Here is a 22328-nt window from a genome sequence, read left to right on the forward strand (position 1 = left end):
ATATACGGAAGAAATTTTTAACTGTGAGAATGGTGAGGCACTGGAACAGGTTGCCCAGAGCGGTGGTGGATGCCCCAACTCTGGCAGCGTTCAAAGCCATGCTGGATAAGGCCTTGAGCAACCTTGTCTAATGGGAGGTCTAACGGCAGGGGCAGTTGGGACTAGATGTTCTTTAAGGTCCATTCCAACCCCTCAACATTCTACGATTCTATAAACAGTGGGCTGGCAATGGAGCCAGAGCTCCCTTTGCCGGAACGGGCCAACAGGTGTTCTCACACTTCTGTGCACCACCACAGCCTCGCACCTCAGAGTAGCTCGCAGCCCTCTACGGCCCCTCGCAGCCGTGTCTCCCGCGGACCCGGGACGGCCAACCCCCAGCCGCTCCCCCGCGCCGCAAACAACCTCCTGCGCCCAGAGCACCAGCACCCGCACCCGCAGGGCGAGAGCCGGCAAAGGGCGAGGGAAGGCGGCCAGGGCCGCGGGACTGGCGGGAAGGGCTCTCCGAGCGCCCACCGAGCTGTCCCGCCGTCTCGCCCATGGGACGGACGGGCGTAAAGAGTCGCTCGCGGGAGGAGCCCTCCCTCAGCACCGCCTCCTGCCGCCATCCGCCAGCGCTGGAGGTGAGGGGAGTGCGGCGTTGCCGGCCGGGAGGGTCAGGGGCGGCAGCGGGGGGTCCCCGCTCCGTCCTGGGCGGCTCGGCCGGGCGCCAGAGGCTGCGGGGGGCGGACGCCCCGCAGACGGCGGTGAGGGCTGGGCGCGGGCGGTGCGGGCGGCGCGGGTGCTCCGTGCCGTGGGTCCCCCCCGCCGGGCGGGCGCGACGTGCCCGGGAACTGCGGCGAGGGCTCTCCGGGTTTGTCTGGCTGCGTTTTGTAGGGCTGTTCGGTTCGGCCCCGGGGAGCGGAGCTGTGGGAGAAGGCGGGCGGCGCAGGTTTGAGGCCGACGGGGCCTCGGAGCCGGGCTGGGGCAGGTGCTGAGCCGCACCGGGAGCGGAGAGTCCCTGTCCCCGCCGGGAGCACCGCCGGCACCCGAGGCCTTAAAGGACTGGCAGAAAACGTGTCTCAGTCCTGTGCTTTTTGTGTGTGTGTTGGTTGTTTTGGGGGGTGTGTGTGTATGTGTGTTTCTGTGAAGTTCCACAGACTTTTAAGTCTAGTAATTGTGGGACTGCAGCTTTTTAAGGAAAAAACATACCCAACAGCCTGTGAGAGAATGGTGAGGAGTAGGTTCCTGCATGCCTGAGGCGCTAGTTCTTTCAGGATTGAACTGTGCTGTGGCTGAACGGGCTTTTCCAGGTGCGCGCAGCCCGTCCCCTTGGAGGTCCGGCTGGGCGCCGCCGCGGAGAGAGAGGGGCTGGACTGAGGCGTCTCTGCCCAAGACGCTGATTTTGCTGAATAGGATCCGACAGCAGGAAAGTCTTTAAATAGTAAACTTACCAGTTACTACCACAAAGTAGCATCCAGTATCCTGCTTAAGTGATCAGAGGTTTTTGGGTTGTCACCCGCGCCCTTTTCTCTTTAATGCTGTCTCTTCAAAGCTGAACTATGGTACCTGCTGTTGCTTAAGGAAAACTTGGTATGGATGTTGTTAGCTCTCCCAAAGGAAATGTAAATATACGTGTTTCGTGTTGCTTCTAGAAGGATATTCCATATGGTGAAGAAACAGTGGGTTTGTTTCCTTCCATTTAACAAAATGATGAGAGTTTTGTATTTGTGTAAATATTTTGAGCTAACATTTGGATAATGTAAGGTGGAGGAGGGCTCAGATCAAAATTAAAACCACAGAAACTCTTCTTAAAATGAACCTAACATAAGGGGCATTGGCAGTTTGGGAATTCATGAATGTATACAGTAGAATCCACTGGGCTTTTTTTATATCTCAATGTAAATTTATGGGATGTTTATTATGATGGAGATGCTTTACAACAAAGTTCATTAAATGATCTCAAAATTTTTCCACCTTCAAAGCAGAGAATACATATTCTGTTGAATGCCTTATGTGGTTGTTACTCTGACTCTTCCACAACATAAATAGTGCTTAATTGGTCACATCTCTTTCTCCATCCAGATACTTTTTCCTGTGCATAATCGACTGGGTCTTTTCCTTATACCTATCTCAAAACTGATTCAAGAAAACCAAAATTGAACACAATTATTTGCATCTCTTTTGTTTTGAAAGATCAGTTTCTAATAATTTATTTATTGAGGGAAAAATAAAACAGAACTGTAAAAATGTTCCTCTTAATTAATTTTTACTGTATTTCATCTCTTTACTGGATTCTTCCCTTCCCCAAATTACATAAAACAGGGAGTTGAAAATCATATTCTAAATCTAGGAATTGATCCTTGAATCATTAAAAACAGCAGGAGGTTTCTTTCACCTAGTTCATTTGGTGCAGGTTTAAGGCTGTCTTTAGTTATGTGTTTGGGTGTTCTTGATATTGGGAAAATTTAAACGTGGTTTACTGCAATAGTGTGTGTTTGTGGAATTGTGCTGATTTTTCTTAGTGTTGTTTCTTATCTTCTTAGGTAGCTAAGGCATTTCTTTTTTTTACTTCTGACACCAACAGAATAGGCTAGAAACTACAAAAAGTACTTCCTCTGTGGTCACATAATGTGCTCCATATACTATTGAAAATATGCTTACTGATTCTTGCAGTCCTGAATGTGCTGTACTTAATCTGTGTGTTTATGTTCTGTGTAACCAAGGCACTTTAAGTGTCTTGGCATTCTTGCCTCCTTTAGGGTAGAAACTGGCAAAAGCTTTTCCTTAGGCACCTGTCTGTAAGATGCTGCCTCCCCTTCTCCCCCCCAGTTCACGTTTTGTTTTAAGGGTGGATAAACTCTGGCGCAGCTTCAGCACCCTCCATGATACGTGCTGTGCTAGCAATTACTGAGAGCCTGCCTTTGTCTTACACAATAGTTGAACAAGGTATACTTGTTGGTGTTGCAGTGTTATTACTTTGCTTACTTGTTCACCTTCTGTGAGAAGGTGACCTGCTTAGTGGGTTAAGTAAAGGCTGTTGATATAGCCTACCTGGACTTTAGTAGATAGCCTAAGACACTGTCTCCCACATCATTCTCCTGAGAAACTGGCAGCCCATGGCTTAGACAGGTGCACTCTTTGCTGGTTAAAAAAACTGGCTGGATAGCTGAGCCCAGAGAGTGGTGGTAAATGGATTTACATCCAGCTGGTGGCTGGTCACAAGTGGTGTTTCCCAGGCCTCAGTATTGGTTCTATTTAATATTTTTATTGATGATCTGCATGAGGAGATCAAGTGTACCCTCAATAAGTACACAGACAACACCAAGTTGGGCAGGAGTGCTGATCTGCTGGAGGGTAGGAAGGCCCTGCACAGGGATCTGGACAGGCCTAGATAGATGGGCCAGGGCCAGTGGCATGAGATTCAACAAGGGCAAGTGCTGGGTCCTGCTCTTAGGTCACAACAACCCCAGGCAGCAATCCAGGCTTGGGGGAGAGTGGCTGGGAAGCTGCCTGGTGGGAAAGGACCTGGGGTGCTGGTGGGCAGCAGCTGAATATGAGCCAACAGAGTGCCCAGGTGGCCAAGAAGGCCAGTGGCACCCTGACTTATATCAACAATAGTTTGGCCAGCAGGACCCAGGGAAGTGATTCTCCTGCTGTACTTGGCACTGGTGGGGCCTAACCTCGAATCCTGTGTTCAGTTTTGGGCCCATCACTCACTACAGGACAGATATGGAGGTGCTGGAGTGAGTCCAGAGAAAGGGCAGTGAAGCTTTTGAAGGGTCTGGAACACAAATCCTATGAAGAGCAACTGAGGGAGCTGGGATTGTTTTGTCTGGAGAAAAGAAGGTTCAGGGGAGACTTTATCGCTCTCTACAATTACTTGAAAGGAGGTTGTATCTAGGTGGGGCTTGTTCTCCTCTCCCAAGTAACAAGTGATAGGGCAAGAGGAAATGGCCTTAAGCTGCACCAAGGGAGTTTAGATAAGATATTAGGAAAAAATAGTGGTGGTCAGACTTTGGAACAGGGTGCCCAGGGAAGTGGCTGAGTCACCATCCCTGGAGGTATTCAAAAGACATGTAGATGTGGTACTTAGGGACATGGTTTAGTAGTGGACCTGGCATGGTTAGCTTAACAGCTGGACTCAGTGATCTTAAGTGTCTTTTTCAACCTAAAATATTCTGTGATTCTACTGCTGGTAATTATGTGGTGCTGTATTTGAAATTTATATACTGTGGAAGCTAAAAAGCAAACTTCACTGATCAAGCGAAATAAAATGTGCATTTAAAAGCATAAAAATTAGCAGCTTGGTATATGTTTTATTATTTAAAACTCCATGCTGCTTAATAGAAAACTCTACAGAAGTTAAAAGCAATGGAATGCTTTTCTAAATGAAGTCTTTGCTGACAGTACTAAGCAGGGATCGGGAACATGCTGTTCACGTCTCCTCTGCCATCCAGTATTAGGTACAGCTTGGACCATTCCTTCTCTAAGTGTAATTTGTGTTTGAATCCATTTTGTACTGTACCTACTTGTTATGGGCTGTTATAACCCACTGCTGAAGGTTCTTGTTAATAATAGGCCGATTGTTTGAGTCATTAACCCTTAACATTTCAGTCTCTCACATGGGCCCTCACCACTGATATTCTAAATTTAATTTTCTCTAAATAGATCAAGTGTCTGATTTGTCATTGCAGATTCCTGCTGTGCTTATGTGGTCATGTGTCTTGTCTTATTCTTCACATTGGTACAGTGCAAAAAGAGGTTTTTCTCCTTGTATGTGAGCAAGAAACTTCAAGTCCTCCTTCAATGAGCTGGAAATTTCACTTTTTATCTTCCACTCTCCACTTGTGAACTAGAAAACTATCAACCTGTTGTGAGGTACTGTATTTACCGTTTTGTTGTTATTTTCTCCTTGCTGTAAAACTGGCTGTTTTATTTGTGATCAGTGAAATAGAGAAAGTTGTAGGTGTTGCAAGTGCCTTGTATATTTTCACTATTGTCTAGATGTGCTTGTGTTTTGTATTTTGAAATATGAGATTTATAGAAACTAAAAGTAAGAGTAAGCTAGCAGCAGTTTCTTCAATGTGTCACAGCTGTGATCTGCATCATAGTCAAAAAGCAAGTTACTTGCAAAATTTTGTGTGGTGTTGTGTATGTGCACAGTCATAGGATGCTTTTGTCTAATAATGCAGGTACTGTACGATGGCCATTTTATTAACTGTGCTCATTTTTATTGCTAGCCCCCTTAGCTCAAGATTCATGTATTTTGTGTCTGCATGCCACCTGGCCATCCCCCTGCGTTTGGTACCCTTTTGTTTTCATGAGATCCTTGTTATTGCAGTATTTGAAATTCTAGAGATAATGATATACTTTTAAAAATGTCTCTTTGAGGCCAGGGAATGCACATATTGCACACTGTGGAACTGAGGCACAGAGGCTGAAAGGTTCATCCAGTGCTGTATAAGAAGCATGTGTCTGCAGGTGATCACCCAGTGATAGTACAATGATTTTTATCCTCTCCTAGTGGAGAGAAGTTCACTGTGCATCATAGAACTCATCTATGAAAAAAAGTATCAGGCTTCTGGAATTGGGTTCCACTTGGCTCCTTTTATCTCTGTACAAACTTAGGAATTGGCAGTTTTCTGGCAAGGGAAAATATAAATTGAAAGGTCTGTCTTGATGTCCTTTGTCTAGAGCTTCTGGTTATGATCACAGTTACATTAAGCATAATGGACACAAATATAAAGATGCTTCAATTGCACAAATACTTAAAAAAATCTGCACAATTCAATAGTACAAATATTGCTGTTATTTGCAGCAGTTTACAGTTATTAAGTCTTGTTCACAACTCCAGAAATATAGCTGTGCCATCTGAACTGAAGGAAACTTCTGACATTTAAGTTTACAGCTTGATGAGCAGTGCAGTTTAGTGGGATGTTCCCTTCAGCACCAAAGCTGACTTAAAAATACTACAGCTGTTATGGCAGTTTGCCACTCTTTTGGCTGTGGTTGCACAACTGTTGGTAAGCTTTGTGATAATATCAGATCACTGAACTGATGTGGATTAAAAATAACTTTGCAAGAACAAAAGAAATTAGTGATGTTCAACTGGCTCTTTAACTGGTGCAATTTGAAGGTTCAACCCGCATTTGTGAGGTTGTGCTGTGGGGGGTGTAAATAGCAGTGGAGAGGCATAAGAGAAGCGGAATTAATGGAGTGAGACCTTGAGTGCTCTTGAGAAGGTAACGTGAGATTGCTGTTGGTGTTCCTGTAATCTATTCAGGAGAGAGAAACGTGTTGCTTGGTTGCAAGAGCTGTTGCCTTCACCATGTTCCCAGTCTGAATCTCGCTTTCTGTGCCTGTTTGGGCTTTTCCCCTCCTTGTTGCTGCTAGTTGTAGAAAAAGTAGCTACTTTGCTACTCTGTAGCAAAGCCCAAGGTGAGACCGGTGCCTGCCAAGTTGTGAATGGGCTGGATTCTTCTTGGACTGTTTTGTACCCGGAACTTCCCATCCCTCACTATCTGGGAAAGTTATTTGCTTTTTTCTCCTGCTGAGTTTATTTTTGAAAGAAGTTCTTGGCCTGAGTACTAGTGTGAGTCAGCTAAATGCCAGAGGATACATCCATGCAGGTAAATGATAGCTTAACTACAAGGAGCTTGTAGTGGGTTGGCTCTTGGATTTTTTAGGCCTTCCTTAGCAACGGGGTCAGAAATCTAAGGAACTATTCCATATCATCTCTTTCCGTAACACAACATATAAAAAGGTGCAGATAAGAGAGTTCGCTCTCTTCTCTCTTCCAGTGGCTGAAGGTGACAGGTCTCTCCATAGACAGGCTTTGCTTGTATAGGCCAGGGCCTGCTGCTCAGACCTGCTGTTATCTCCGGTCCCTCCAGGAGGTGTGGGGAAGTTGGCTGGTGCCTCGAACAGTTCTTCTGTCCCATTCAGGAAAGTATTTAATCCATTTTTTTGTGCTTATCCGCAAGCTCTCTATTAACGGGCGTATTTGGAGGATATTTGTTTTTAGTTTTTATCCCTGTTTCCCTCCCCCTTTTCCCTTTTTCCCCCTCGGGAGCTCCCTATTGTATGTACAATATATATATTCAAATAATATATATAATTGTAAATATGTATTTTTTATATAATCCAGTTGATTTCGGTTTCTCTCAGTTTGTATAATTTTTTTTTTTCCTTTCCTCTCTTTGCCCAAAGGGGGAGGGAGGGCAGGGGCTTTCACTGAGCATTTGGAGACTTGGCAGGAAGCCAGCTCAAGCTTGCTCAGAGCTACAGGCCAGTCAGTCTCACCTCTGTGCCTAGCAAGATCATGGCATAGATCCTCCTGGAAACTATGCTCAGGCATGTGGAAAATAAGGAGGTGATTGGTTCCAGCCAACATGGCTTCACTAGGGTAAATTGTACCTGAAAATTTGATGGCGTTCTACAATGGTGTAATGGAATGAGTGGTTAAAAGAAGAGCAACTGACACGCAAAACATTTAACACTGTCCCATATGACATCCTTGTTTCTAAACTGAAGAGACATGGATTTGGTGGATGAGGGTCACACTCAAGAGTTACAGTCAAAGGCTCAGTGTACAGATGGAGGCCAGTGATGAGTGGCGTCCTCGGGTATTGGTATTGGGACTGGCGCTGCTTAGCATCTTTGCAACATGGACAGTGGGATCAACTGCATCCTCAGCAAGTGTGCCAACAACACCAACTGGGTGGTGTGGTCAACATCCTGGAAGGAAGGGATGTCATCTAATAGGACGCTTAAGAACCTCATGTGAAGCTCATGAAATTCAACAATACCAAGTGCAAGGTCCTGCACCTGGGTTGGGGCAATCCCGAACACAAATACAGGCTGGGTGGAGAATGGATTGAGAGTAGCCCTGAAGAGAAGGACTTTGGGGTACTGGTGGATGAGAAGCTGGACATGAGCCACCAATGTGTGCTCGCAGCCCAAGGGCCAACCACATCCTGGGCAGCATCAAAGCAGCATGGCCAGCAGAGTGAGAGAGGGGATTTTGCCCTCTACTCTGTTCTGGTGAGACCCCACCTGGAATGCTATGTCCAGCTCAGGGCGGTGGGGGGGGCAACAAGGGCACAGACCTGTTGAGCAAGTCCAAAGGAAGGCCACAAAGATGATGAGAGTGTTGAAGCACCTCTCCTATGAAGACAAGCTGAATGGGGATGTTCAGCCTAGAGAAGAGAAGGCTTCAGGAAGACCTTAGAGCAGTCTTCTAGTACATAAAGGGGGCCTGTAAGAAAGCTGATGAGGGACTTCTGATAAAAACCTGTAGTGATAGGACAGGGGGGAATGGCTTTAAGCTGAAAGAGGGTAGATTTACATTAGATATCATGAAAAAATTCTTTTTTGTGAAGGTGATAAGAAACTGGAACAAGTTGCGTAGAGAAATTGTGGATGCTCTATCTCTGGAAGTATTCAGAGTGAGGTTGGATGGGGCACTGAGCAATGTGGTCTAGTGGCCAGGGGAGTTGGAACTAGATGATCCATAAGGTTCCTTCCAACCCAAACAATTCTATGATTCTGTGATTAATTGTAGCAGGAGTGTGCCTGTCACTTTGCAGGTCTCAGCGTAGCTATTGCCAGCAGCAGCAGCTGGGGGAGCAGAGAGATACCAAGGGTGGCAACCTGATGGGAGTCCCAGCCCTCTACTGAGGCTGGTCTGTGCTGGCCTCTGTTCTGTGTTTGCTGCTTTTGCTGACTGCCACGTGCAGAAAGGTTTCCCAGTGTTGGAATGGTACTTCCATTTAATTATGTAAACTCCTGTGAAGTCTCCTGCCATTAGCCACTAGACCATGAGAGCAAATAAGTCTTTCCTCTTGGATTCATTACAAACTGTTTTTTCTTCTCCAAATGTAAGTTTGATTTTTTTTTTTTTTCAGTTCACGAAGAGGACTAAGTGAATGAGATAGCATGTCTAAGACTGTGTTTTCCTCATTACTGATGGCAATAGTAGAGTCACAGGCTGTGAGTCAAATGGTTTGGTTTTTGGGTTTTTTTGTGGTTTTTTTAGCTTACGGAGGATTTCTCCTGGTCTCAGAGTGATTGGGAGCACAGTTTATCATCTGCTAGCTTACAAAATTTGGGAAATGTGTTTTCTTTGTTTGCCTTTTTTTCCCTGCAAGCAAACTTAGTTGCTGGTAAAACATTCTAAGCACTCATGACCCAGAGAAACTGGAAGCAGCCAAGTTTTCATTTGGGTAATGTGCAAATCCATTGCAGTCATCACTGCTGCCCATCTCCAATTAGAAGATTAATTAAGTTATTTACTTGGGGCCAAGAGAGCAATCTTCACTGTTACGTACCTTCTCTAACCCAAGCTGTGAAATTGTAGGACTATTAAAAAGGAGTTTAAAAATTTGTGGGCTTCCTGTTAGAGCTATATTTGAAAATTTTGAACTACATGGAAAGATTGTGGGATTTCCTGGTTACTTCTAAGATAACTTTCTACCTTGAAAGTGTCTGCAAATGCTCTCTCCCTTTTGTACCTAATTAAAGTCTTGGTCTTAATGTGTCATGAGTCAAAGCCTTTTGCTGAGAGTAATGCACTGTTTGTATGAGCCATGCCCAAGTTTACAGCGTGGCGGGTAGCAATACATGGAACCAAAACTGTCTCAAGTAAGAACACTGAACTTTGTTTTCAGTACTGCTGTTTGGTTCTGACAAAGTTTTTTGGATCACTTTGTTTCTTAAAGTTACTTCAGTGTCAAATTTGACATCCACAGCTCAGTCGAGAGATGTGCCAGCTCTCTTATTGCCCTTGGTCTTTAGTGTCTGTTTTTCTTGCTCTAAAGTTTTACAAATTTGAGAGGACTTATGTACTGATTTTTCTGAATTTACAATTTTTTTGCATCATTCTAAGAAAACATTGCTAAGAAAATAAATAGTCCTATTCAGACTTTTTTCTTCAGTGTGTTCGCTGACCATATTAGGAAAGGTTTCTCTGAGGATGGAGGGGCTAAAATTTACCTTCTATGCTGTTAGAGAGATTGCCGTGCAGTGTACTGTTTTGGTGTGTGAGTCAAGGTAAAGATTACTATACCTTTACACTTTTCATAGTGCAAACCATAAGCAGCAGATCCACACTTGCGGATGCTGACTGGGGTCTTCTCTGTATTTCTTTGTGATATGTCTGTTCAGAGAGCAGAGGGGATGGTTCTGATTTGTGTGATGTGGAGAGTGCCTCTTACTCAGCTGACCCATCTCCAGTGTTTCTGTGGATACAGCAGTGTTTCTGTGGATAAATAAGTAGTCTGGAAAGAAAAAGGCATGTGTGGCTCAACCTTGCACAAAGGAGCACACCCTTAAGACAAAACTGAGTACACAATTTCTGCCAAAACAGGTGTCTTTGCTTGATTTTGAGTGATGTGGAAGTCAGTATGGATAACTGTATAAGATGTATTGCAGTGCATGAAGGCAGACACACACAGAAGTCTTTGAGGTACCAGTACTTTAGTCCTTTATACCCCACTCCACTTAATGGAAAAGAAACTTCACATTCAGAATGGTAGTGGAAGCTCCTGGGAGGAAAGAGAGATGTCCCACCAAGTTAAGTCACTTTGTTCAACATGAAAACAAAGGAAGTATTATGATGATCTTTTTGGCTAGCAAACAGAAAACCTTCTCATGAGATTCCACAGCTTCTGGTTTTGTTTTTAGTACAAACATGATGATGTAACAAGTCATCTCGTTAAATAATGATACTTGTATGTTTAATGTTATCAGATTTTGTTTACACTATAAACCTTTTTCCAGCTATTCATAGATCACTATAGTAGGACTCTAAAGTATTGCAATGGAAAGAACATTATTATGTATTTCTCAGTGGCAATAGAAATCTAAATTGGAACCTTACTTTGCTGGTCTTTCCACTAGAAATGGTCTGAAACTCCTGGGAATGTGGATGAGTATGCATCACAGTCTTTCATGATCACTTTTTCTGTGGTTGTTAGATTTCTGCTGAAATTTGTGGTGCTGATTGCATACAGAGATGTGCTGCTGGGACTACTTTTGTCTTCTGGCCTGTCAATTTCTTAGCATACACAGAAAGCAGAGATGGCATTGTTAAAGAGGCAGCTTGGCATCTGTTTTCTAGACAGAAAACCACCCATAGAATATTATTACATGGTGCGCAAATAATGGAATCCAAGCATGAGATAATAAAAGTACCTAAAATTAAAACACAAATACCTGTGTAATTTTACGGTGCCTTCTAAAATTCTGCTGTAACTAAATGAAACAATGAATTTAGGAAAAGTTTTAGTGATGATACTGAGAAGGAAGAGTTTCAGACCTCTTCAATAAAATTATCTATCCAATCAGAAGAACATCTTAAATGACAATGTTAATGGCAAATTGCTTTTGTTTCATTTATATAGGAATACCTACTAAAATGTTCATTGTTGAATTAACTTCTTTTTTTAATATATATATTTTTTTTTTCAGAGCCAGGACTAAGGAATGAGTAGTTTATAAATATTGAGGTTAAGATGATTTGTGTACTGCTTCTCATCTGAAATGTATTCTTAAGGATGTTTTATTCAAAGTCTTATGCTTAAGTGTTTGAAAAAAGAAATTCCAGCAGTAGGAGGAGCATCCTACTTGTTAGCCCTCAAAGCTTTAATTAAGTCCTGAAGTATTGTAAACTGTTATCTTTGCTCAGTCCCAAGCTCTCTGTCTGAAATTATGTAGAACAGGGGCAACTAATTTTGACCTGTCTGTGGAGAAATATTTTAATTGTCTGCATATGAAACAGCAGATTCAGTGTACTGTGGTGTTCTCATGCAAAATGGGCAGTGTCTATCTAGACCGGAGGGTTTTTATGGCTGTCCCATGCTTTTGTTTAGTGTTTACAAGGTTACCTCTCTTCCCTTATGTTACTATCCTGATAGAGAACATGCCAGGTTTTGTTGTGTGTTGGTGTATATTTAGATGTGACTTTTGTCATGTGCTTTGCATACACTTGTATTGGAGCCTGAAGTGTTAATGCAAACAGACAGATCCTACCTAGGACTGTGTTATTTGACTAGCTGTTTGTAGCAGAGTAGCAAAACTGGAGGTTTTGAGCAACGAATTAACACTTTAAGTCATCTACAGCCCCACAGAGGGCAATACAGCCCCTGCAGAGCCTGCAATGAGGGCAGTGTTTCCTTCATTTTTGTCTCTTTACCTCAGCAGACTGGGTTGTTATTATTATCATTATGTGAGCACAGGGCTTCCTGTTGTGCTGTAGTTAGCCAAAAGTGAGCACACAAAGCTTCAGGAGAAAAGAAGAAACACATTTGAAAGTACTCTTTATAGTTACTAGTTCTCAACTTGAGATTGTGTTCTGTAAGCAGCTGAAGTGATCAATTTCCTTCTCCTTTCCAGTAGTAACCCAGTAAGTCATTAAACTATTCCACTGCTGATTATTCTTCTGACTTTTCCCCTTCTCTTTATAAGTTTATTTATAAAGGAGAATCTGTGACATGCACTTGGCTCTCTCCTAGTTTTAAAAGATACTGTGCTTCCTGTGGGAAGGCTGATAGTGTTGTAAGATGAACTTACTGTGCAACACCAAGAAAGGAGATTGTTATCACTGTGTTTCAGCAATGTACATTAACAGCTTTTTCTTATTGTATGAATAATTAGAAATGTTGTTTATAAAGAAAAAGGGCCATGGTCTGCTCTGCCTTTGGGGACTCCAGTTTCTAGATTTAGCTAGATTTCTTTGGAACCTGGGCTCCATTGTACTAAAGCACAAACAGAGCATGTCTTGCATGTTACTGACCTCTGAGTTTATTTTGGTCTTTTCATACTTTTGAAAAGTGTTTGAACCTACCCAGCTTCTGCTTCACGTGCTTTATGTCACGGAAGTTACAGGAACTCTATAGGGTGGAGGATTGACATGTCAAGGTGATTATCTGAGAGCAGTACCCTCTTTGCCTTATTTTCTCTAAAGGAAGAGTTGTGTAAGGATTCCTACAGTAGTTGTGTACTGCACAGCTCTTCTTTGAACCTGCTCAAGAAAGATCACTGTAGTTTAAGTGCATTTTTGATCAAACTGTGAGTTGGTACAGCCCTAAAGTAGTTGTGCATCATAGGAGCATCCTGCCTTATATTTTTGGTTCTTGAATTTATTTATTTACCTATGGTGTAAAAATGATAATTTTAACAACTGTTTGACCATATGTGGAGGTCAATTATTAACTAGTAAGCAGCCTTGAAGTTATGCACAATTACTAAGTACACTTACCTTTATCACTCATCCTGACTCCTCCCAGTTTGTGCATAGACATTGGAGAGATTGCCTGTAAGTCAAAATTGCCCTTTGCATCTTACTACTTGATTCAAGTTTCAGGATTCAAGAAACATGATTCATGTTTCCAGATTTGCTATGAAGTTACAATCTGTGACAACAGAAAGTCAGTACCCTTTTGTGTGGTCCCACTGCTCATGTTCCTTTTGTTAGTTTGCTGCACAGGCTTCTTTTCGTCCGCACTCTGTCCCTCTCAGACATGGAGGAGCTGAACTGGTGAGATCTGTCTGGGTATTCTTTGGGCAAACAAGGGAAGTCCCCGCTAGGGGTAGGTGTGTGCTCTGATGCAGATTGAAATGGGTCTTCTGCCTGGTCATAGCTTTTCCATACTTGCCCATGTTTCTTTTATGTGTGTGGCAGAAGAGAATATATTCTACTACTGACTAGCAGTTTTCCCAGTGGCAGCCTTGCCAGTGCCCTAAATCAGCCTTGTGCACAGGGGTCTGCTCAGATGTGCCCCATGCACAGCTGGCAGAAGGCAGACATCAGTGCAGTGTGGATGCAGATGAATCATTGTGAGGAGATGGGTGTCTGGGGTATGTGTAACATGGTACCCTAAAGAACTGATGTACACTCATAATCTCTATCTGGTTTGGGTCTGTGTGTTTAACTCATAAAATGAATAGTGAAAGTCTCTAAGTCTCAAGATAAAATGTCTTTAAAACCTTTTCCATGTGTGACATTATTGCAGCTCTTACCATAGCTGAATTTTACCTGTTTATGACTGCATCCCTACACCAGGCTGACTTTATGATCAGAAAGGCCTCAAAAGTCAGTGGAAGACAGCAGTGTCAAGCTGCTCATAGCTCTTTGCAAAATTCAAGAAAACTGCCTTGGTTGTAGGGGTTCAAAGAAGAGCTTAAATCTAAAATAATCACATTCAGTTTATTTTAATCTGAAATTATCTGATCTATTCATATGTTGTTCATAATATAAAATTTTGGGTTGAATTTATGCAGCTAACAAATATGATCTGAAATTCCCTCAGTCTTGATGTTTGGTATATTTCTGACTTAATGTGCAGTATCAGGGTAACATCATTAGCTGTGGAAATTATGAAAGCGCACAAGTACACCATCTGTTTTAAATGGTTAAACTGGAGGTTAAAATGACAGTAACAATTTCCGCTGCCTTCAGCTGAAGCTAGATGTGTAATATCAGACTGTGGTAGGAAGTAATTTATAAGTTATTTATTTGGGTTTGAATTTTTTTTTTGGTCACAGCATTACATGAACAGAAGAATTTAGTTTTGCTTTACTATACCTGCAAATGATGGTAAAGTCCATGATGAAAAGTATGGTTCACAAAAGTTGAGTTAAAAACAAAATATGCCTTAGGATATTTTTGTTGGCTGCTGTTGAACAATGTCTTGATTTTTACATAGACCTTCAAAGCAGAAGGAGTTTTATGTTGAACTTGAGGTCTAATTACAGGGACATATGTTTCTTTCCGGGGCTTGTTTGTTGAAATGTAAGTATTTTTATCAGTGTTTGTGACACTGCAATATTGTGCTGAAGCATCACAAATTACATGAAAATTGCTAGGAATGTGGGGGTTTATGAAGTAGTTTGACAGGGTAAGTAATTAGGCATAATGAAAAATGAGACTTAATTTTTCCATTTGCAATAATCTCTAGGGATCCTAGTGACAAGAGTCTGACTGGAATTTAGTAAGTGCTTGGGTTAAAACTGTGTTTCAGTAGCAACCACATGAAATACTTGGATGTTTGCTTGCAGTGCTCTTAGTATTTTCTATCTTATGTTTTTATGCAAAGTGCATTTGACACAGTGGGGACTATTACATTTAGAGACAAAGCTTAAGCTGAAAAAGTTGGAAGCAAACAATTTTTGACTTGGGTGTTTTGGTGATGCTTTGGCTAATAAAACAACAGTCACCTCCCTGCTGAGACAGGGAGATGGAAATCAGAGGTTTTTGTGGGACCTCAGAAGTATTCAGTATAAACATTGATTCTGTGAATTTGTTGCTTCCACATATCAGCTATAAATTATGTTTATAATGGGCTTTGCAAACTCTGAGAAATACTGTGTAGTATGAACCTACAAGGTGAGAATGGTAGTATGTCTGTGATATACTGGAGGATGGGACTTGCAGGAGCATCCCCAAATTTGGAAGGGTGAGAAATAAAATTCTTCAGTGGTTTTCTTAAAGGTTTTATGAGGTTTGCTGGATACTGTGTCTTCACAGTTAAAATGAAATGTAAATTTGCAAACACAATTTTTATAAAGCATACTTGATGCAACTTTTCATTTTATTGAAGAATTGAAGCTATCCCTTATGTGGAAATGAGTAGTTCAGCAAGCAGCAGCTGATTCTTGTAGCCTCAGTTCTGGTTGCATAGATTTGTTGTGAAGGCACTGGAGGTAAAAGCATTTCATGAAGTGCAGCATATAAGGCCTGGACTAAACAAGTTTTTGCTTATTAAAAACTTGCACTTAGATTGTCAAGTTCAATTTAATCCTCTGCAACAAGCTGTCCCTTAAAACCTAGGATGTGAGGAGTGAATCAGGGCTTACCCCATAAGATCTGCTGAGTCACAAGTGAGGATTGCAAAAGTTCAGCTCTTTATATGAGAGACTCTTAAGGACTAAACAAGCAAGCTGCAAGAGATGTACCTTTAAGGGCTAACTGACAAAAAGAAGAAGTATAGTGTAGAGAGTACTGGGAAGGCTAATGTCCTGTGATGAGGCCTCTGTCTATATTGTGTTTCCCGCGGTTTGTTACCGCAGCAGAGCGGAGCACTCTGCCTGTTATGTGTCTATATGCAGGGTAAGGAAATGCAGGCTGTGAGACTGCTTGTGCTTTAGGGTTTCTAAGAAACTCCAGCAGCGTGCAGAGTTGATTTTGACTTGTAAAACATCTGTGTTATCTAATGGACCTTTATGGACGGCAAGAGTCCAGGAACAATGCGCAGACGATCAATATGATCAGACGATGTCCAAATTTATTATTTAAATGAGTTAACTTTTATACAGTTAGCTTTTCCCAGATACGTGATTACAACAAGGTGATCGGATAGCTCAGTCTGTGCATGTGTCTCATGCCTTCAGTTCATTGCTCTGTTCACGTGTCCTGACATTATTCAAAGTCCCTCCTATCGATCCGCCTTTAGGGACTTTCCCGAGACTTTCCAGGTGTCCCTTTATCTCCAATTTCCCACAACTTTCAACTATAGACACACAGTTTTCTCATAAGTTACAACTATAAACATACAGTATTCACACAGCTAACAACTATAAACACAGAGTTTCACACAGTTTGTAAGTATAAACACACAGAGTTTTCACACAGCTTGCAACCTCCAAAGTTATGTCAAGTGAGGCCTAGTGCTCCTTAGAGCTAGAAATATGGGTTGGTTGTTCATAATGTGTCCATTTTCCTGCAAATACTCCACAGACCTTGACCATGTATTTCATACCGTATGCTCTGTTAGGTGACTTTTTTATTTGTGCCTATAAAATAGTAGAATATATTCTCTTCTGCCACACACATTCTCTCATGTAAGTGAGAATTGGACCTGGCATTCACTGAATAATTAGCAAAGCCAGCAGTGATGTTGGGAAGTTATAAGGTCATTTGTGATCCTTCCATCTGTTCATTTACATTATCTTCAAGAGAATAGGGCTCTCTGCAGCAAAAGCAAATATTTCAGTGAACTAAGTGCTCAGACAGTGAACTGTCATTTCACATGTGTGTAGTGGGTATTAAAGATACAGGGAGAAAGATAATACCATTTTTTCCAGTTTAACTTTGTTGTGCTGATAGCAGATAGCAAAGGCGGGTGACAACAGCAGCAAAAGCCAACTTGCAAGGAATATTATTCTGAGGTATGCTGGGAATTGTATGTGTGAGATAAAATAATCTCAACTATATCGTGTTCTGCTGAGTTAGCATGAAAAATCATTATGTAGCCTTCTTTAAAAACCTGTGTGCAAGCACAAACTGTATCCCTATGTATCTGGGTTTCACTGGGAAGAGAAATTCTCATTCCTACTCAGCCAGAATTGGATTGATTTAGACGTGGTACATGAAACATGATCGGCACTGCAGCCCCTGTGCCTCCTATTGACAACAAATTTTTTCTTTGACAGCAATTTTTGCTAATTAAGTACTTAAAGAAATGCCACAAAAAGTAGTTTGTCTGTTTAGTTGCTATGATTAAGATACAGAGACTTGAAAGGCAGGAGTCACTCAGGTCTAACAGTGATCTATTGTGTTGCAGTGCCACACTATAAAATTGTAATTTATTTTGAATACAGTCTAAAACTAAGTTAAAATCAATTCCTTTTAATGAAAATTCACAGGCTTCCAACATCATCTATGTATTGGAGAGACTGCCGGTAACTCACTTGTTCGTATTTCATGTTATGCAGTGATTTTAAAAAATACAGTAGTATATTTGTTTTGATACTCTTTTGTATTTCAGATATTGTAAGAATATATCTTCTCATATGTAAGCATATATCTTCATGATGTTATTATATAGTTTCCTATCACTTTTTATACTACTTTTCATTAAAAATGTATCTTTTTTTAGTATAAGAGTTTTATGGGAACAAATTACTTCTCCATTTCACAGTTCTGACGTTATGTTCTGCTGAGGATTTTTTCCAGTTTGTAACTGCATGTTAGTGATGAATTGTTTATATTTTTATAAGCTTTATCTGTGTGTGTGTGTATATGTACATTGTACATATGTGTAATATCAGTCTAGTGAAAGGTGTCCCTGCCTGTGACAGGTGGGTAGGACCTTTAAGGTCCCTTCCAATCCAAACCATCTTTGTAATACAACAAAATGGTGTAATATGTAATATATCATGTATATATCACAGTATGTATAATATGCATGTATATAAATTGTATGTGCATGTATAAAAGGATTCTTCAGCTTATTTCTGAAGGACCTTTCTGAACTCAGGTAGGATTTACATTTTATGCATTTCCTTTCATCCCAATGTGTCTGCCTACGGTTTAAATATCTGCTTTTTTGGTGATGAAAAGCACATGCCATTTTCCTATGTTTTCAAAACTCTGCTCTAAGTAGCAGTATTTTTAAATTCAAGGTTGTTTCTAGTAAAACTGAAGTGATGACAGCAAGTTTGTGAGTATTACAGTATAGTTTTTTCTGTCTTAAATTACATTACAGAGGGGAAAATAGCTCCTAAGGAGGTAATTTCAAGCCACATTTTCTTTGAAAATATGTGAATGATTAAGGAGACTCTTTCCTCTCTGGTCTTATTTTGACCCTGTAAGACCTTGAACATATCTTGTATGATTCTGTAGTTTTGAATGTATAAACTTCACAGGTTGTTTAGTCTACAAGTGTCTGTACTTCAACTGCATGAGTGATTCCGCCTCTTTCTACTTGTCCCACTGCTAGAAGGAAATCTAGAAGATGCTTTGTAAAGTGCATAGGGCCTCCTTGAAGTAACTCAAGAGAGCTTCCTGTAAGCAAGTTAGAATTCCTAATGTACTTTTTCTCCAACTCAGATGCTGAAATTGAAAAATACTCTTCCCAGTCACACTGCTGAAGCATTCACAGAGCTTTGCTATGCAGGCATGAAACCAATAAACATTCTGTTTTCAGGTGTTCTTAGCTATCAAGCAAGGTGGGCAAAGCTGTACCCCAGGTGCTTGCAAACACTGATGTTTAAACCTGAACAATGAAATCAGGAAAAATAAAGTTTCTTGTCCTTCATGGTGTTTCAAGAAGCATATTCAACTCCTGAAATAATTGTAATAAGTGCAGTTAGAGCTTCATACAGGATTATAAGAAACTGACCTGCTTTTTCAGTTTTTAAAATATGTCTCCTCTGTGCTTATTGCTGGCCTCTTGTAAAAAGTGATATGGGTTAGTCTTGTCTGGAGCTACAGCATATTGCAGATGCAGCCTCCAGGACCTTCTAGTATTTCAGCTGTTGAAAATCATTATTTCTTAACTCCAGGAGTTTGTTTTGAGTCTATGCTAAACACAGCTTCAGAAACTACCGTCTCAACAAAAAATAGTTTTAAACAGGTTTCATGTGAGATAGCTACAGTTTTCTTTCTCAGGGTGTTTCCTTAAATACAATTCATCAGAGATGAAGTGCCTGTTGTAGAGTTGTGCACTGTTGGTAATTTGTGCATGTCATTTGACAATAAAAGGTTTTAGCAGTAGAAAATCTTAGAGAGACAGTATCCGGTTAAGGATGGTGGATGTAAAGAGCTTCCATTTTCTAGTCTGTTGAAGGACTATGCATTTTTTTCTCTGGCTCTTCTGCACTGTTGTAGGATGTATCAGTCACTCACTTGCCTGCACTTTATCTAGCAAGGTGATTTTCTGGAGTGATGAACTTACCTCTCCTACCTCTTGTGTTTATCTTTGTGTTTTCCTTAGTCTCATGAAATTTGCATAATATACTTCTTTGGGATGACATGATCTCTGTAGTCTGGGTCCTGTGTTTGATGTGAAATATGTTGGGCTTTCATTATTTATGCCTTAAACTGGGAAGAAGAGGGGTATTATATATATGAGAGTAAATGCTAATTTTATTCATGTATATATAAATATAGAGTAAAAGTAGCTTTTCCAAATAATAATGAGGGCTGAGTTTTGTCAGACTAGAAGACACTGGATTTATACTACTATATTGTGTTCTTAATAAGTAATGAAATAAAATTAAGATGTGTATTTACAAAATGATATGCTATTGTTTCTTTAGGATTAGTTTTGCTGCTTTTATTCTATGAAGATACTTTGGCAGCTATTGCAGCAGAGATGGGGGTTTTGTCCAGTCTGTGACTTAAGTATTTCCAGGTTTTTTTTTAAACTGGAGCAGGTTCTGCAAGCAGACAAGCATCAGAGTAATTTTATTAAGGTCATAGTAATGCAGAAATTAAGGAAAACACATTTCTTCAGAAGCAACATTGCTTCTCTTATTTTTGAGCCACTTCTCATGACACTGAAACATATTCCTAATTATTTTATAAATGTCCGGAAACACACCTCAAGGGAGTGGATGTGGACCATTTGTCATTCACTTAGTCAGTCTTGGCTTTATCATTGCATTTTTGAAAATATTACAGGCCCATGGCAATAATGGTACCTGGTGCCAAATGCTAGGAGGAAACTATATTAAGAGAAGTGTGCAGTGACAAAGTTAAACTGCAAGAATGTAGTGATGAAGCTTTCTCATACAGGAGCACACATACTGTAGCATACTGTCACAGTAACGTTGATTTAATGTACAATTTGAGATACTAGCTCTTGGACTCATATCTCAAATTTAACAGTGATAAACCACACGTTCTGCAAAAAGCCTACTTGGAATGTATTTAAGAACTGTCTTCTTGTTCAAAAATATTAACAAATTTCCTTGACACATGGTGTTGGTGTAAAGGGGAAATTGTTTGCCTTATTACTAAGTATATATTTTCCTGGTAAGGATTATATAACAACAAGCTGCAAAATGGGAAAAACAAATGTGTTTCAAGTTTTCTGAGAGCATTATTATAGTTACAATGGAATTCGGAGATTAGGCTAGAAATTGTCTAGCAGGAGTGTAAATCACTTGAAATGACAAAGATAGTCCAGATGCTGAATAAGAAAGAGCGCTCCAAAAAATCACTTTTTAACAATTTCATTGAGCTCAAAAAGGAACAAACCTGATGAATGACATATTTGTAGCTAGGAATTATGTCATTGTGTCAAGGATGAGGCACTGTAAGAAAAATTCAGTCTTCTGCAGGGTGTCTGCTCTTCTGTGGAATGAGGAACCGAGGCCTCAGGCACTGCATGTTGAGTTAGGTGCTTCGTGTTTGGGCCTTGCAACAGACAGCGTGGGACGGATGTCTGTGCAAAGATACAAGTGGTGGGCTCCTTCTGCGGTGTAATAAAACATGGATTAATACTGCTAGTGTAGCATGAATGTAAGATAGAGGATACAAAGAAATATAGAAGTTATAGAAATACTTTCATACAAAGTATTTTGGTTTTATACAAATATAAATTTTATCAACGCTGAAGTAGGAGGACAGCAATTTCCCTATCCAGGCTGCTATGATGAACACATCCAGTGCAAGATATCCAGAAAGATAATCAGTGGACTGGCAGACTTCTCTTGTGAAGACAGGCTGATAGAATTGGGGTTGTTCAGCCTGGAGAAGACGCCAGGGAGACCTAGCCTCTTCCAGCACCTAAAAAGGGCCTACAAGAAAGGCGGAGATGGACTTTTAACAAGGACAGGTGGTAACAAGGGCAAAGGGTAATGGCTTTAAACTGGAAAAAGGTAGACTTAGATTAGAAGATGGGAAGAAATTCTTTACTGTGAGGATGGTGAGATACTGGAACATGTTGTCCAGACATGTTGCATCCCTGGAAGTGTTCAAGACCAGGCTGGAAGGGGCTCTGAGCAAGCTGGTCTAGTGGGAAGGGCCCCTACCTGTGCTGGTGGGGTTGGTATTAATTGATCTTTAATGTCCCTTCCAACCCAAGCCATTCTATGATTCTATAAACTGCTATATACTAAAAAGCATACATGAATACTATTTGTTGAAATTGTGGCCATGAGATGTAAATCACAATACTGATAGCCTGTATTTATCTCTCAGGGCCTATAGTTAAACTTATATGTGACTTAAAGGAAAAAAACTATGCATTCTTTGTTCCCTTTAATCTGTGATCTCTTTTGCATGGTATAATGAGAGAGGTGCGTGAGGATGAGGTGTCCATGGTAAAGGCTCTCTATTATAAAAAAAGCATGTTGCAGAGTAACTTCACTTATTTAAACCTCACACCCCTGTGAGTCTAATTTTAGCCTCTGGTAACAGAGATAGGAAAGAAACTGAAACGTACTTTTGTCCACTTTGCAAGAACACTGTAACACAGAACTTTTGCAAAGTAGGTGTTCGCATCTTGCTCCTTTGGCTGCTTCCCTTAGCTCAAAAGTTCCTTTTATAACCAGCAAATTATTCACACAGTGACAATGCAAATGCAACTTTCTGCTATAGATCATTGTGCATCTAGACTTCC

The 22328-nt window shown here is 41.0% G+C and overlaps 1 protein-coding gene across 5 annotated transcripts in view; it reads left to right on the top strand.

The window, feature by feature from the left end:
• Window positions 1–350: 350 nt before the first annotated feature.
• PIP5K1B (phosphatidylinositol-4-phosphate 5-kinase type 1 beta) overlaps window positions 351–22328 on the top strand; it is a 103433-nt gene continuing 81455 nt past the window's right edge. Inside the window, exons 1-2 of one of the 5 annotated variants that reach the window (XM_027722369.2) lie at window positions 661–743; window positions 4730–4857. The gene's annotated coding sequence lies outside the window, so the exon portion shown is untranslated. Of the gene's footprint in view, window positions 621–650; window positions 744–4675; window positions 4858–22328 lie in introns of those variants that run through there. The other 4 variants (XM_039388812.1, XM_027722372.2, XM_027722373.2 and 1 more) reach the window with 4 other exon arrangements.

The sequence above is a fragment of the Pipra filicauda genome, unplaced genomic scaffold (genome assembly GCF_003945595.2).
Source record: "Pipra filicauda isolate LSUMZ 115617 unplaced genomic scaffold, ASM394559v2 scaffold68_size4259465_pilon, whole genome shotgun sequence".
Lineage (NCBI taxonomy): Eukaryota > Metazoa > Chordata > Aves > Passeriformes > Pipridae > Pipra > Pipra filicauda.